Source organism: Eumetopias jubatus, unplaced genomic scaffold (genome assembly GCF_037043125.1).
Source record: "Eumetopias jubatus isolate StellerSeaLion01/CBP00866 unplaced genomic scaffold, mEumJub1_p1.0 scaffold_2, whole genome shotgun sequence".
NCBI classification, from domain to species: Eukaryota; Metazoa; Chordata; class Mammalia; order Carnivora; family Otariidae; genus Eumetopias; species Eumetopias jubatus.
The window spans coordinates 12634929-12653574 of NW_028274808.1; positions in this window are offsets into that span (position 1 = coordinate 12634929).

Below are 18646 nucleotides of genomic sequence, written 5' to 3' on the forward strand. Positions count from 1 at the left end.
AGGTGACTCTGCCAGCAAGGTCAAGAATGGGCAGTCAGTGAGAATTTCAGAAGTCCTATTTATTCTGTGAAGTAGTCATTTCAGTGCCTTCCACATTTAATATCTCTTTCTTTATCTTGGTCCTCTTTTTCCTGCTGCTGGTTGTCTACATGTTTGGCAATCCTTGGTTGTGTTTTCAGGATTTGAGACAAAAGAACCAGGTAACTAGGTGGATTTCCTCTAATGTTGTACAGACAGATCTCTTATCCACTGGAGGGCAAGAGGGGGCCCATTGAAATAAAATATATGGAGAATTATTTATGTTAGAATGGATTTAAAGTTTTATTTTCATATTTAAGGGTTGTGAACTACTAGTATATTCAGGAATTTAGAGTAATTTTTATTTCATTCTAGTTGTTAGACTTTTGGGACTTACACACCATTGCTCCAAAATTTAGGTTGCATCTCCACACATCATGCAAAGTTGGAATTTCAAAATAGTGTCAGCTAGAAACATGTACTGATGGGGAAATAAGAACTTAATTTTATCTATTGTCTATAAACATTCTGACCAAAATAACTAATTTAGAAAAAGCCATAAATTGAGTAAATCTGTAAATAAAACATCATAGTTGCAGCTGATTTCATTTGCTGATATTTTTATGCTTTTACTGATAAAGATGCAATTTAAATGATTTAAGCATTTTGCTTTGATTCTGAAGGTGAAGCAAAAAATACAAATGTGAAGAATATCAAGTAGAGAGAATTGACTTACTGCTGTCAAGTTGCTCTATTTTCTTATCAATAGATTGTCATTTTGTGGAAAAACTCATATATGTTTAAAACAGAATGACAGAATGTACAACAGGGATTTTAAAAAAACAGTCAATCTGAATGTATCCCATTAGTGCTATTCTTGATAGAGACACACAATCCACCGTCGACCTTGCTCATTGGCTTTATTTTGCCATCTTAAAATTTCTGCTTTGTCAAAGTCTACTATTTCCTTCTTTCCTTTCCTTTAAAAACTTCTCAAAAAACCCACCCTCAAAAATAAGGCCATATATCCTTAGCTGCCAAAATTATAAACTCAGATGGTTATAGATTTCAAATGTATTTTAAATTTGCATCAATGTGTTATTAACAAAGCTTATTTTCAAAATGAGAGCCCTAAAGAATAATTTCAGCAAACACGTTCTGTCTGATGATGGCACTAATCCAGTTAAAGTGGATGAGGGGGCGCCTGGGTGGCTCAGTCAGTTAAGTGCCTGCCTTTGGCTGGGGTTGAACCCCGCATCAGGTTTCTTGCTCTGTGGGGATCATGATTCTCCCTCTCCCTTTGCCACTACCCCGTTTGTTTTGTCTCTGTCAAATAAATAAAATCTTAAAAAAAAAAAATAGTTGGGAAACAAAGCAGCATTTTTCTTATAAACTTGGATTATAATCTCAAGGTTCAGTGTTCTTCTGATTTTAGATGCTTGATTTTAAAACATACTGTTGTTTTCTTTCTTTCTCTTTCTCTCTTTCTTTTCTCTCTTGTTCTTTTCTTTCTTTCCCTTCCTCCCTTCCTTGTTAGATAACATGCCTTCTACCTTTACCCCAAATCATATATGATAACACAAACAAAAGTGACTGTTTATGGGATGTCTGATTTTTTGAAGTATTTTTATGAGGACTCGTTGTTTGAATTTATACCACTGTGATATTCTTTGACTCTGGAATAATCAACTCCTTGTGTCCATCTTACTTTTGCATTATCTGTTTGACCAGTCTTAAAAACAAAAAACAAAAATAAAAACTGTGTCAAAGATAGCATATGGGTGGCCCACAGTTCAAATTCAATTATGCAGTGTCTTTATTGGCACATAAAATTCCTTTAAAATGTTGATTCAACATTACATAAAAATGTAGGTTCTATCTTCTTTAAACAAAAACAAAAATAAAACCCCAAAACAAACAAACAAAAGGAGCTTGTGCACACCATGTTTCTATGGCAGAAAATCTTTAGGAACGGAGCAGAGGCAGTCACCTCCTATTCTACAGTCCAACACACTTCCCACAATTCTTAAAATAGATGCAACGCTTAACTCACCTCAGCCATCAGCCTGGAGCCATCAGCCTGGCCTTTCTAGGATAAATCTGCCATGCTTCCAATTGGTCCTCGTGGTTCAGAGACATATGGATGAAGAAGTCAGGTTATCATCAGTTCCTCTTCACTATGAATATATAGTGGTGAGGCAGAAAGAACAGCGAAAACATTCTCCTCTGTAAAAGGCAGGAATAGGAGACACTGTGGTCACTGGTCACAGGCAATGATGAAAGCCTCCTGGTTGGTCGTGGAGAGGGGCTTCTAGCCTGGGAGTAGGTAAAAGTCCCTTGACTAGATTCCAGTTCAGTACTGAGAGGAATTACCCTGTTCACAGTGTTTTCTGTAGCCGTGGGGTGTGTGTTTCTCGTTTTTATTCTCTTGTTGACATATCTCAGCTTTCATAGTCTCTTCTTTGTGCAAGAGGGCCTGCAGATGGGATGAAAATTCAAAAGCGCCCAAGGCTGTTTTAGCTCAGGTTTGTGGTTTCTTTGGTAATGCCAAACCTTAGAAACCAAGTAGACTGCCCTATTGGCTTCCAGTAAGTTCTATGTATCAATAACAAATCCAAAGTTCTTTCTCAGACATAATTTTCATGACTATTTTTTGCCCCTCCGCCGTCATTTGGTAGCCAACCTGAGGCCATTGGAGATAACGCACTGGATGGGAGGGGCCACACCCTTAATCTGATTTCTGTCCCAGTCATGGTTCTTAATGGGCTTTGTCTTTCAAAGCCTCTTTCATCCTTACCTCCTACTACTTGATATCTAAATCAATGGGCTTTTTAAATTTCTAAAGCTACCATATCTAGACTTTCTGACATCCCTTACCTTTCTGCTTAGAGTCCATGCCTTAACTCTCCATTTCTTGTAATAGTCTGCTAAGAACTCAAAGTCATGTCAGCACATGCCACCACTCTTTTTTCCATCCATTTCACTGGGAGCCACCTTTAATACGCTTTCCAAGTTATTGGAAAGATTAAGAACAAAGAACCTACTAAACATAAAGACCATGCTATGGAGTCTCCTGCAGCAAGTTAATACAAAATGGCTATATGAGTACATAACTGGGGCACACAGTGTTACTCCTTGAGATATATATAAACGTGAAGAAATTCAATCGGTAATGTTATTGAAACTCAGCATGCTTGCCACTCTGCAACAGGACTGTGTATCTCCCACCTTCTTGCTGCTCAGCCATGGTCAACATTTGGCTTTCAAGGTCTCCTGCTGACTACTGCACCAAGCAACAAGCAGGTAATGAGGAGAAACACAGATTTTTTTTTTAAGATTTATTATTATTTATTTATTTATTTGAGAGAGAGAGAGAGCACAAGCAGGGGAAGCTGTAGGCAGAGGGAGAGGGAGAAGCAGGCTCCCCGCTGAACAAATAGCCCGATGCAGGACTCGATCCCAGGACCCTGGGACCATGACCTGAGCAGAAGGCAGATGCTTAACTGACTGAGCCACCCAGGCACCCTTTTTTTTTCTTAAGATTTTTTTAAATTATTTATTCATTTATTTTTTTATATTTTATTTTTTTAATGGGACAGATCCTTAGATCTAGATTCCATTCACAATCTGTTACTACCCCTTACTGCAAAGGAGAAAGGAAAATACAGTTTAGGCTGTATGTTCAGGAAGAAGTGGTAACAGGTTTGGTGAGCAGTTAGCAGTCTCTGCCACAGACATTGAATGCCAAGTGCTCAAACCACTGTTCTAGGGGAAAACAGTGGCTAGGTGATTTCAATAACATTACTGATTGAATTTCTTCACGCTTATATATATCTCAAGGAGTAAGTAACACTGTGTGCCCCAGTTATGTACTCATAGCCATTCTGTATTAACTTGCTGCAGGAGACTCCATAGCATGGTCTTTATGTTTAGTAGGTTCTTTGTTCTTAACCTCTCTTACAGTGGGTTTGAAGGCATCCTTTGAGAGGGAGTAGTGATACTAAATGTAGCTACTTTGAGTTACTGGATAGGATAAGCTCCCCCTTACATCAGTAGTATAGAATCCGTGACATACAGAGGTGGAAAACAGCTGAGTGGATTGACAAGTTGGACTCAAAATACACTTTACATTTATATGCAATATGTAAACATCATTTTAAAACGTGGACAGCTTTTAGTAGCTTGAGGACATTTCTTGTTTTAGAGCAAACACTCAGATTTCTTCAAAGCTCAAAGCGTTTCCTGTTTTTAAATTAATTTTATACCACCACTGTACTGTTTGATTAAGAACAGCAATTTTCAGTGTTATCCTTGATTTAAAGTGGTCTTTGTGATTGTTACTTTTTTTGGGTACTTAATCCGCATTTGTTTGGTAAAGAGGGAAGCTTTGAAAGGCGCAGAAACATGTTGTGATTTTTAGGAAGCAAATGGGTCCAATAGAAAATTAGGAAGGAAGAGAAGGAAGAGAGGAGAAAGGAAAGAAGGAAGGAGAGAATTTGTTACTTTAGTCTAAGCATAAGCATGCTTTATGAATGGGAAGAGAGAGCCGATTGAGAGAAGCATCTTCGGTTTCCTTCCTTCACCACCTACCTTGTAGCTTTTAGCCATAATCACTGGGATATTGATGTGAAATAGACACGTGGAATGGTGCGAGGACATCTAACCTAACTCCTACATTTTTACGGAGGCCAAAAGATGCTACATATCTTGTTCAAGGTCAAGAAGATTCTTATTTTGTCCCAAATTGCATGGTCAGTCAAAAAAAGTGATATTTGTTTTTAAAACAAGGGGCAAAAATACCAGCTCATATTTAGAGAAATAATGGTATTTCTTTTTGCTTTGTGTTTAGAAATGAAATAGCTATTTCTGTATTTAAGTATTCCCTAGTTTGTTTTCTTTCACTGAATAATGATGACATTTGGTTCAAGCTTTGGAAAAGAAACTGCCCAATGAAACAAATGTTGCTTGAGGGAAGATTCCTGCTGCCCAGGAGTGGACCCTTGACTTTAGCCGTAGTTCAGACAGGCAGTGAGATTGCTCCTAGGCAAGAAGGAAGCGGGAGGAGCAAAGCTCTCATTTGAATGTTCCAAGGATGTTCTCATGAAGAGGCAGCCTGGGTATGGATGTCAGTAAACAGGAATGCAGCAGAGCATCTCGGGGATGCCAGACACAGTGAGACACTCTCTCCTCATCTGACTTGTGAAGATGTGCTAACTTGGACTTGCCTGAGATAAGAGGTGATTGTCATCACATCCTGCCTCTGGGCTGATGTTTCTCCAGCCCCCATAACGGTTGTAACATATTTTGGGCATCTGATCCCCAAAGACACTATCCACAGCAGCACCACTGGGCCGTGACAGAGCCCTCTGGCGGCAACACATTCCTAGCTCATCTGGCAGATGTTTGAAAGGCTGGCTGCACATTCCCACCTTGGGAGGACTCTGCCAATGTCTGCCCATGTGAGTGGGCAGGGTGAAGGTTCATCAGGTGTGTGGTTTTTAGTTGCTCCATCCTGCAGTTTGTATGGAGACCCAGTAACAACAGAGATGGCCACTTCATTTTGCCTGTGTGCCCCCCTCTACTTGGACACCTTGTCTCATCCACATCAGAACCCTGTGTGGAGCTTGAATGCCTGCAAAGCCTCCCTCACCCTGGGGTGCCTATACCCAGGCTCCAGCTGGCTCCAGTGACTCCCAGGCCTATACCTGCAGGTGCTCAGTTCTCGCCTAGAAGTGACAGAACAGAAGGTCTTCCCAATTCACAGAACCAACTCATGTCAAGTATACATCACCATTATTTCAACTACGGGTCTCTAGCCCTAACCTCCACACATCCCTCAGATGGCATAAAAAATATAGACCATTAACTGTTGAATTATGATAGAATTAAACAGTTAATTCTTAAGCAGCTGATAATAAATATCTTATTTCACCCATGTGATATCCTATATACCGTCTTAATTTTAGTAGAAAGTATGTGCAGTACTTTGTGATGCTTGAGATTCTGGGACATACAGTAACATACAATTAATATGCTGATGTGGCCCTGTTAAATAATTCAGATATAGGCAAAATTAAAGAAAATGATTGAAAATTAGTATGTGAAGTTTGTTAATCCCCTTGCATAAGTAAAACAATCGTGAGGAATATTGACCCTTGATTTTATCACTTGCAGAAGATGAGTATTTGTTAAAATCAATGCAGGGGCGGTACTGCTGGTGACAGAAATTTAACTTTTACATTCCTATTTGTCACAGCAGCATAATTCCCTTTAAGAAGAAATAAGTAGCACATTGTATCTAAGCAACTAGGTGGCACTGGTGCGTTATCCTTTCATTCCTAGAAAAATGAATTCAAAAATCATCTTCTGTATTCCAGTTCAGTGGTCTAACATGCATATGATACTCAGCTGCACATTTTGGCAGTAACTTACAAGAGGCTCATGAGTGAATTTTGGAAGTGCTGTCAATCCTTAGAGAACACTAGTCTCTAGCCTTCCATTGGCATGTCATGGATATGGACCTTGAATTCACTGTTTTATTCTCTTAACTTTCTAGAAAAGCTAACGTTCTTCGAACGGAAGGTAGGATTCCCAATTAAAAGACAAAGGTTGTCTTTGGAAATATAATGGGTCTTCCAGATCCCAGAATAGTAAAAAGAGATCGTTCAAGAGAATTTTGTTACTATCAGAGGGGGTGAAAGTAAAAATTGCACAGCGTACAACCAGAGGGATACATTGAACTGCTTAGATTCTACTTAAGGCAGTAATTGAGTTTTCAATGCAGACATGCAAAAATTAATTAACAACATGAGATACTTGTGTTAAGTCTTAAGGTGTCAGGCACTGATCTAAGTGCTTTGTGTGTATTCACTGGCTTATTCTCCACAACAACCTTTGAAGGGGCACACTGACTCACCCCTTTTTTGTGGATGAGGTTCCTGGGACATGAGGGGTACTGATTTGCCCAAGATATGCAGTTGCAGTGGTGGAACAGAGCTTCAAATACAAGTAGAATTTTATGCCTTAATCACTATGCTAAATTCCTTCTAAAGGAGCCTTTCTAAACACTACTTTAAATTACTGCATATAATACATATGTTTAAAGTACAAAATTAAACTTGAGAGGGAAATTAGAAGAATAGGGCATGTATTTTATATCAATGTGATAGCTACAGGATCAATAAATTTAAAATCATAGAAATACTATAGAATTAAACTTTACTTGCATATAATTTAAATAGGTTAGCATGAGACACATCAAGAAGTATATCAAGGCACATTTGAACTGGCTTATTTAAAATCCGAATACTTAGGGGAAACTAGCAGTCATGTCCCCAGATAATGATGTAGAAATGCATTTCTTTGAATTTTTACTCTCCTTCATTTTCATCAGTAGGATCCTTAACAAACAATCTTTTATATATTAAACAGCTTTTCTTAAAAGTTAAGTGCAGACATTTAAGAATTATTTCAACATCCCACGGACATTGAGCACTTACAATGAGCCAGGAAATACACCATGGCAAGCATCAGAAGTGAAAAGAACATGGCGGTATTCGTTTTCTGTGGCTGCATAACAAATTACTACACATTTAATGGCTTAAAACAGTACCTAGCTGTTAGCTCACAACTCTATAGGTCAGTGATCCAGAATCCTGGGTCCTGTGCATAGGGTCTCATAAGCCAAAATCAAGATTTTGACTAGCGTGGGTTCTTATCTGACCTCTGAAGAAGAATCATTCAATCAGGTTGACAACAGAATCCAATTCTTTGTGGTTGTAGGACTAAGGTCGCCATTTTCTTGCTGGCTGTTGATTAGGGGTTGTTACCAGCTTCTACAAACTGCCCGCATTCTTGTTTGATAGCCCCCTTCATCTTTAATCTTGCCTCCATCTTCAAAGCTAGCAGTGGTGTGTCAAATCTTTCTCATTTTTTGAATCTCTCTGATTTTCCATTGTGCCTTCCTTTTCTACCTTCTAAAGGACATATGGGATTAATCACAGTGGGCTGATTTAATTTCCACATCCACAAAGTCAACTGACCAAGGACTTTAATTACAACTTCAAAATCCCTGCAGTACCTAGTTTACAGCCTGATTGACTAACCAGAAGACACGAATCTTAGGGAGTCATCCTTAGAATTCTGCCTACCAAATGCCTAACACCATCAAGGAACACATTTTGTTTATCTTAATAGTCCTCATCGATGTATTTTTTCTAATGTCAAGGTGAGTGTTAACATGTATAATAAATTTAGAGATTAAACAAATCAAAATATAATAACAACCAGCATGAGTTAAGTGCATTAAATATGCCTAGTGCCTTAAGTACATTTTCTCCTTTGATCCTCACACAACTCGCCAAGTATAAAGATGAGTTTCATAGACTTTCAGTAACTTGCTAACATCAGACAACCAGTGAATGAGAGAGCCGGACTTCAAGACAAGAACTGTATGAATATAGCGTCTCTGCTTTTCACAGCACAGCATGAAGGAAAAGGGATCTGAGAGTCTTGTCCTTGAGAAGAAAGTTAAGCTTCAAGCAGAAAGATTAAATAAAATTTGTTATGCAACATCAATATGATTAATGATTCATTACAGATAGCACAAAAGATTTTTATATGTATGTACCTATGATACTGTGTACATTTCTATCACAATAATTAAGAAAGTTATATATATGCGTGTGTGTATATATTTGAAACTATACATATGAAACTGTGTGTTGTGTGTGTGTGTATATATATATATGTATGTATGAAGTTGACATGAATTCAGAGAGGATAAAAGGTGTTAAATAATGACTATTTAACAATTATTTATCAGGAATGGCGAAACTTGAGGGGGACCTAAAACACTAACTTGTGGACGCGGTGATCTTACACTTATTTATTCTGTTTTCAAATACCAGTTTAAAGGGCCCTATTTAAAGTTGGGGTGTCCTAATTGAGCACATTTTAAAAGAAAGCAGCGTCTTGGACAATTGCTAGCCAACTTTTGGAGCCACTCCTCTCCATCTGATGGATAAAACTGTTTTATCGAATTTATGAGTTACAGAACCACAAATGCCGAAAGAAACTTTTAGACTAATAGCAATGAACAGAATCCTACTTTTCTGGGTCCAGTTCGTAAAACAGCTGATGTTGAGAAGATCCTAAAAGGGATGGAACTTGGAGAAATCCAGTGAGGAATTTTGGTTCTAAGAGAAATAGGAGTATTGGTCAAGTAATTTCTTTTCCCGTTATTAATACTGTCATTTATTAAGTACATTTCCTATAGGGTAGTCAAATGGGTCTCATGACATTTCCAAAACCTGTGAAAATTTATACAGTCTGCTCTTTAAAGATGAGAAAACTTGGAATCAAAGTCACTTTCTCAAACTTCATCACACTCAAAGCCAAAAGCTAGAATCTGGGCTCTGGCAGGGTAATTGTGTCTTTCATAGTTCTTGTTCTTTCCCCTATGCTATTGGGCTGCCCCATAGTTCAGCTCTGTACAGAAACATCCAACAACTTGTGTGTGCTCTATGCTTTGTGTATGACCCACCTAGGACATGCAGGCTGCCTTATCATTTTCCTCTACTGCCACCAGTTTTAAATGAACCCAAACGGGTGTCCTATGCAGCCGGGCATTGGGGGCATCAGCAAACAGGGTCAATACCTGATGCAAAACAATTGTGTGTGTGTGTGTGTGTGTGTGTGTGTGTGTGTGTGTGTGTGTGTGTGTGTGACTAAGTAATCAAATGGGTGGTTTTGTCCTTCGGAACATGAGGCTCTTCCCTACGTGGTGAAGTACTCCAAAGCGATTAAAAGTCTTTATTGCACTTTTGACCAGTAGTAGAAAAAAATGTGCTGAAGTGATCTTTCTCATAAGGATTCCAAATCCACATCTGGGATTGGAAAGAAAACTTGTTTAGAAAATTGTGTGTAAGAGGAAGCTCAAGACTGTCATTAGGGGCACAGCAGATGTGTCAACCCAAATTTCCCAGGGAAGTGCGCCAAAAGAAAAAAAAAAATCACTGCTAAACAAAAGAAATTTATCTACTGGTTAGAAACCATCTTAAAAAAAATTAACTATAAATTATTGCTGAGGAACTAATTGTTCTATAGTTTAATGAACTTCTGGTGTAATGGTCTCTGTAAAGAAATCTTTATACTTTTATTTTCTGAAAATGTTTGCCATCAGCAATCAGGAATTATAAAGCAAAGAACTAAATGTAGTTTAAAAGCTTTAAAGCACTAAGAAGGAGAAAATTAAAGGAGTAAAGTGCTGATTAACAGTGATCACGTTTGGCGCCTCTTTTTGCCACTCTACATACCATGGCCTTCTAGGAACCTTTGCATGATTCAGTGAGCTCTTTAAGGATGAATTTTGGTTAAGTGTAGTAGATTCAGGAGAAATACCTTGAGATGTGAAGTCTCAGGAGAAAGTGTGTCTATATTAAAGAGATACTTTTTGCTTCTGCTGACAGAGGAATCCAGAAAACTTTCTGTTGGCGGGGGATGCAGGAGAGGGTACCAGCAAAGTAGCTGAAGGCCATCACCAAGACAACCAAAAGCAAACACCATAGTCATCTGTACTTGGTTCTATTTCATCGATTTTTTATTATATACTAAGAAACAACTTTGGTACTCTACTCACAACGCCCCTGGCACTAACAACCTGGAATAGCGCAGACCCCATGGGTTAAAGGTTCAGTCTCACAAGACCACCCCCAGTTCAGACACCAATTGCAAGTCTGGGCCTCTCCTACTTTTGACCAACCAGCTATAAATAGGGGCTTCCCATGACTGCCTCAGGGCCATAACTTGCTAGAATGGCTCACTCAGGAAAGTGCTCTACTTACTATTTTCAGGTTATTATAAAAGAAATGACTCAGGATCAGTCAAACGAAAGGGGGGCATAGGGCAAGTGGGGGGGGGTAGAGGGTATGGAGCTTCCATGCCCTCTCTGGGATTTTCACCTTCTCCACATTTCCATGTGTTCACTAACATAAATACTCTCTGAACGCTGCTGTTTGATGGGTTTTATGGAGGTCCCATACAAGCACGACTTTTTAAATCAGTAGCAATTTGTGTTTAATTCAATCAAGGCCTCTTCTCGTGGGAGGGGGGATGGGAGGTGGGCGTTCCTCTGGCAATCAGCCCCCATCCTCCAAGAGTCACCTCATTAGCGTGAACTCAGGCCTGCTTGAAAGGGGCTTATTATGAATAACACATGATGGTTCTCTCACTTCTCTCAGGAAATTCCAAGCATTTTAGAAGCTTTGTGCTAGAAACTGAGAACTAAGACCAAATATTATAGCAAAAGATAATGCCTCACCCCATCACTTAGGAAGTTAAAGGGTTTTAGAAGCTCTCTGCCAGAAACTGGGAGTAGATGCCAAATTCGTATTTTCTGTAATATGCTTATATAAGCATCAAATAGGCATTCATTTGAATATTGAAATTTTTCAAGTTAATGGCTTCATTTCTTAGAAAATTTTAGGTTTACAAAAAAAAAAACACAAAAGACGAAGAGAAAATACAGAGTTCCCTTAGACCCTCTCTCCTTCTACCAGTTTTTCCAATTATTAACATCTTACATTGACAAATGGTACCTTTGTTATGATTGATGAATCAGTTTGATAAGTGATTATTAACAAAAGTCTGAAGTTTACATTACATGTCATGTATTTACCATCACAGTATCACACAGAATAGTTTCACTGCCCTAAAAATCCCATGCTCCACTGCTTTCTTCCCAATCCCTGGCAAACACTGACCTTTTTACTCTTTATATTTCTGCCTTTTCCAGAATGCCATGTAGTTGGAATGATACAGTGAGTAGCATTTTCAGACTGACTTCTTTCACTAGCAGTATGCATTCGAGGCTCCCCATGCCTTTTCATGGCTTGATAGCTCACTTCTCTTTAGTGCTGAATAATATTTCATTGCCTGATATACCACAGTTATTTATCCATTCACATATATTGATGGATAACCCAGTTGCTTCTAATTTGGGGCAATTATGAATAAAGCTGCTGTAAACAATCATGTACAGATTTCTATGTGGACCTAAGTTTTCAACTTATGTAAATACCTGGGAGCACAGTTGTTGAATCGTATGGTATGACGATATTAAACTTTTTAAGAAACTGGCGGACTGTTTTCTAAAGTGACTGTACCATTGTGCATCCCACCAGCAATGAATGAGAGATCTTATTGCTCTTTTCTTTGTAACAATGACGAATGGGAGTGGACTCTGCATATTGGAAGGTTTAATCAGTCGATTGGCATAAATAGTGAAGAATATTTTTTATAAATACTCATTATTTTATACTTTGTAACACTATGTGATACTTGGTGTCTAGAAATTAAAACAGCACAGAGGTTTCTTTTCCTTGCCCAGAGACTTTTATTTTGGAAAAAGTTAACAACCAATTAATGAGAATAATATTATTATTAAAATATTTATTGGTTGCACATTTATTTCAAATTTTAAACATGTTAGCTTGCATAAAACAACTGATTTGACAAATATACACAATATCGTAGGTAATGTATATGAGTGATATATAGACCCTTATTAATTCATTTGAGTGGTATATCCTCGTGGCAAAAAAAGATGAGCTTTAGACATTTATAACTTGGAAGGATTACTTAAACTTCAGTTGTATCACTGTAAAGTAGTTATAATAATACACTGCTGAAGTATGGAAAAAGTCTAGAAATCATGAAACTATAGGATATATCTGGTGGAAAATAAGAAATCTCTTTGGGCTAGAAGTTACTGTTCTTAAAGGACCATACTGTGGAGAGTCCTGAATGTGAGTCTAAAGAGTTTGAGTTTTATTGATTAGTTTATGGAAATCCATTGAGAGTCTTAAAAGGGTTGCTCATGGAATGTGGCCTAATCAGAGTTCTGCTTTAAGATTATTTGAGAACGGAGTTGAGAAAAATTTTGAAAGAAAAAGTCAATATGGCTTTGATAATTCTTCAGAGGTGCACAATTGCTAGTTTGTTATTCCCCCCTATGAATTAGAAAGAGGGCTTCTCTCAAGGCATTTCACTGCCATCTTGCTGAGAATCTGTGATGACTTAAGATATGGCTAGCAATCCCACAGACTTGTGCAGTGTACAACAGTGCAACTGTATGCAGGTGTCCTCTCCTTAAAATTTTGTTATTCCCTCCAAAGTTTAATAAAACAGGCCTATTAAGGTTCTATATTTGTAGTTTTTCTCTTGAACAAATTCTTCCCCTACTCTCTCTGATTTAAATATCGCCTAATGCAGATATATCCAAAATCTTTATCTCCGATACTAACATCCCCTCCTTCCTCCTGCCTCACACCCCTTGGAGTTTTATTCAGCATACTGGACTTGCCTATCTGATGTTTTAATACTTTTCAAACTAAATTTATCCAAAGTTGAAGTCATTATCTCCCAAGCTCTAAACAGCTCCTCCTACTTACTCTGTCCCTATTAACAGCCGCACTTTCCACCCAGCCCCTCAGGTTTTAGGCAAAAGAGTTATCTTTGGTTCTTATCCTTTTCTTTCTACATTCAGCATCATAGTTTACATTTGTGCAGGTTGTGCATGGCTAAAACCTGAGGGGCTCTGGTTACATCGTAGCTATTGAAGATTTGTATAATTACCACGATTTTCTGGCAGATACAATACATATTTCTATGGACAACACTGTTTTGCACTGGCATAAGGGCCTTATAGACTAGTGACAATGTTGTAAGGAGGGAGTGGGTAGATTCTAAGAAAGCGGAGATGTCAAGTGTAGAGTTCATGCCTCACGTATCTGTTAGTAAATAAGTTAGATCTACACCTATAAGAGATTGTAAAATCCAAAAGTTTGGTAAGACTTTTTTTTTTAATGACTGGAACACGTTTACAGTCGGAGAGAATACAGTTTTTGAACATGTAAGGGTCAGGGATAGAGGCAACCCGTGATAGAACAATGTGAATTTATTGTATATGAGTTAATCACATTTTATAATACAGAATGCAATATGATAAGATATACTGAATCCAGTACTGATTTTCAGCTTAGCCATTCCACCTAAAATATTCTGAGAGATACTCTCAAGGACGAATGAATACCTAGAACCCAGGATGATGGGTTATTGAGGAGATGGTCAGAGTCCCCCCCGCCCCAAGGTTTGCTCTACTATATGAATTTTGCAGAAAGTTTGCCAGAGGTTAAATGTGGGAGATGTTTTCCTACTGCAATATTTCAAATCATAATTTTAATGATAGGAGTTGATTGACAGCTGTCATCCTATGAGCACACAAGGCTGATAGCCCTGAAAATAACCTCACCGGTGTTCATGAGATGCAAACTATTGCCCTGCCTACACCATTAGTTTCTCTCCATGGTGCTCACAGAAGGAATTTTACGCTGATTTAGTTCTTTGGTAGTAGGTGCTGGCCATTGCGGCTACCTCCCCTTGTGGCTACCTCCCCTCTCCTCCGACAGATTATGCCACATTGCAGAAGCAGACATCACCACCGTCATGAGTCTGTAAAGACTGGTTCTTCAGTGTGTCAGCAAACAGAATTATATGACAAAGGGCTGAGAACGTGAGCTGAGGGTAACTCGCTGTGTGGAGTTTCAAACATACTAAGAATGGTAGTTAGTTTTTTTACATTAACCAACAGTATTTGCTACTCTTGTATGTCTGGGCCTCTGTCATATTTCTTATCTTCTTTGCTTATTACTTCATACTTGCCAAAGCTATCAAAAGCAGCCCTACTTTTCATTTTAGAACAGAACCATGTGTTCGTGGCAAGTTGTGTTACCCCCGTTTTACAAAAGGGATGATTGGCACCAAGGGAGAAGAGACTGTGGAAATAGTAACTAAGAGCTGCACATGGATTTTTTCCCACCTTTGGGCTCCTTCATCCATGACCCAGTGCCGCTTAAAAAGTAGATATTTACATTACCTTTGAGATAAGATGGAGAACGATTCCCCACACTGGCTCTAAACATCACAGTGGTATGACCACGTGAATGGACTTGGCCAGTGTTGTGGATTCTGAGGTTATAAGTCCACCTCCAGCCTCCTACTTCACTGCCATTACACTCAGCTCATGGATTTCAGCACAAAAAACATGTATAGTGGGATCTGTAGATAGATTTTCTATCATTAAAGCCAACACTTTGCAATATGTGAAAACAAACCTTCCTCAATGGGATCTATATGAGAAATGAGTTCACATTAGTGTCTTTTAGGTATCTGTCTTCCCCTGGGAAGGACAGAGCTAGTAAAGCTTACTATTCTTAGAAGTACACTGGAATCCTACTTTAAAACCACCTTATAGATAAAACCACATAAGTAATTCTCTAGAACAATAGTCTTTTCCTTCATCTATAATTGAATATCCTTGAATGGAGTCCAAGGTACTCTCTCCCCTTCCCTCACTCTCTCCCAGAATTCTAGTATTAATGCAAATGGTTTTACAGTGAATTTTTAGTATATGTCTCTTCTGACATAAAATATGCATACTATAAGAGATTTTCAATTAAGTTTTAATCTCAACTAACCAGACTCCAGGAGATATTTAATAAAGGACAGTTGCATACAAGTTGAGTGTATTCAATGTTCCTATTTGTATTTAAGTTAGATCCATATTTACAAATGGGTTGGACACAACCAATCTATTTTGTTATTCCATGAAATAAGATTTATTATGAGGTTCTCAAACTATGCCCTGGTTCTGTTTATTTCTACATATTTGTGGATAATCTATAGTACATTGTAATGACAAATCTTTTTCTTTAAGCTAATATAACTCCACCTACATAAAAACAGCCTAGATATTTAAAAAAATTCATTTGCCAGTCACCTGATTTGATATGAAATGACTAGAATTCCTTTGTTGTTGATTTAGTTTATAAGCTCTAAATAAACAAAATCTAGATTTACTTTTCTGTCACTTTTCTGTAGTATCTAAATAACTATCATTTTTTTAAATAAAGAAATAGGTAGCCGTGATACAATGTTTGTACAAACTAGACTGAGGACAAAGAATTGTCCACAGGTACATACCAAATTGATAGGTGTAGGCAAAATATATATGAAGCATATTTAATCTCAGCTCACAAATCTGTAATTCATTGTCTGATGGAAATACGTCTAGGGTATTGATTTCCACAAGATGAAGACTTTTGCTTTCTCTAACCTTGTCCATTGGTTTCTTCCAGACAGATTAATAATTTTTCACAATTGCTAATGGCAATTGTAGGCATTTAATTTTGCTTCTACCCTTGTGTAGTTGCTACTTGGCAGCATATTTGTGCAATAGCAGATAAAAAATAATCCTGAGGCAACAAAACAGTTTCCATTTGTTATAGTACTTTGTTTACAAAAGCATCATTATGAGCACTTCAAAGTATAAAATATCTCCACCAATTATTTTTTTAATTAGAAATTTATGTTAGGCTTCAAGACAATGCTGTTACCTAAGGGACTAAAAACTTATTTTAAAAATGAATCACCGAGAGAAAATGAACTTCTTTATTTTCTTTTTACTGGTAAATCTGAACAATGCAAATCTGCACAATGCTTCTTTTGAGGAGAATTACAGTTGTTTTTGAATTCACATGCAATATTTTTATAGATTCATGCAATAGATTTCTTTTCTGTCATTTTGTACCAGTTAGAGTGGTTGTTGAATCTGATATGTATTCATTCTTTGGGAATATCTTAAAAATTTGCTCTACAATTATTTTAGATTAGGTAGGTCCACCCTCTCTCTTTACAGGGGCATTTAGTGCTGAAGGATTGATTAATCATTTTAGAGAAGTTTCTGCTGTGGCATTTACCTCCAGATAAATTTCTGTAGAGTTAGAGGCTCTAAAATTTCTCAGGCTCACAGGGAAAGTATTGATTGAAAAATGATTTTTAACTCCAAACGTAAGCTTATCTTACAAACTAAATGATATCTTTCAAATGATATCTTACAAACTAAGTTCAACTTTTTACATACATAAACATAAATCATTCTCTTTTTTTTAAATTGAGGTATAATTGACATGTAACATATTTGTTTCAGGTGTACCACAAAATGATTCAATGTTTGTATATATCATAAAATAAGTCTATTAACAAGCTCATCATAAATAGTTACAAGTTTTTTTCTTGTTCTTGATAAGAACTTTTAAGATTTGTTCTTTTAGCAACTTTCAAATGTCCTATACAGTATTATTAACCTACAGTCATCATGCTTTTTTATTACATCCTGTGACTTATTTTATAAAATAAAATTTGTACCTTTTGACTCCCTTCACTGATTTCATCTACCTCTGACAACCTCCAATCTGTACTCTGTATTTACGAACTTGGATTTGTTTGTTCATTTTAGATTCCACATATAAGTGAGATTATACAGTATTTATCTTTCTTTGACTTATCTCACTTAGAATAATGCCTTCAAGGTTTATCTATGTTGTTGCAAAGGGCAAGATTTCCTTCCTTTTTATGGCTGAAAAATATTCCATTTTCTGTGTGTGCATGTGTGTATGTATTACCTTTTTTTTTAATTCATCCATCCATCGACACTTAGATTGCCTTGGCTATTGTAAATAATGCTGCAGTGAACATGGGAGTACAGATACCTTTTTGAGATGGTGTTTTTATTTTCTTTGGAAAATACCCAGAAGTGGAATTGCTGGATCATATGGTAGTTCTACTTTTAATTTTTGAGGAACCGCCATACTCTTTTCCATAGAGGCTGAACCAACTTACAGTCCCACTGACAGTGCACAAGGGTTCCCTTTTCTCCACATTCTTACCAACACTTGTTATTTTTCATCTGTTTTACACTAGCCATTCTAACAGGTGTGAGGTGATATCTCATTGTGGTTTTGATTTGCATTTCCCTGACGATTAGTGATGGTGAGGACCTTTGTATGTACCTGTGGACAATCCGTATGTCTTCTTTGTAAAAATATCTATTCAGATCATTTGCCCATTTTTTAATTGAAGTGTTTGGTTATTTGTGCTCTTGAGTTGTATGAGTTCTTTATGTATTTTGGAGATTAACTTTTTTATTAGACAGATGATTTGCAAATATTTTCTCCCATTTGATAGGTTGCCTTTTTATTTTGTTGATGACTTTGCTTTTGGTGTCAAATTCAAAAAATCATCCCCAAGACCAATATAAAGGAGCTTACTGTTATGTTTTCTTCTATGAATTTTATGGTTTCAAGTTTTATGCTTATCTCTTTAATCCATTTTGTTTTAATTTTTGCATATGGTGTAAGATAGTCCTTGAGTTTCATTCTTTTGCATGTGGCTGTCCAGTTTTCGCCATACCATTTATTGAGGAGACTGCCTTCCCCATTGAATATTCTTGGCTCCTTTGTCATGAGTTGATTGACCGTATATGTGTTGGACTCTATTCTATTCCATGGGTGCATGTGTATGTTCTTATGCCAATACCATATGTTTTGATTACTATAGATTTGTAATATAGTTTGAAATTTGGGGGCATGATACCTGCAGCTTACTTCTCCTTTTTCAAGATTGTTTTGGCTACATAGGGTCTTTCCTGGTTCCATACAATTCTTAGGGTTATTTGTTCTATTTCTGTGGAAAATGCCATTGGAATTTTAATATGGATTGCCCTGAATTT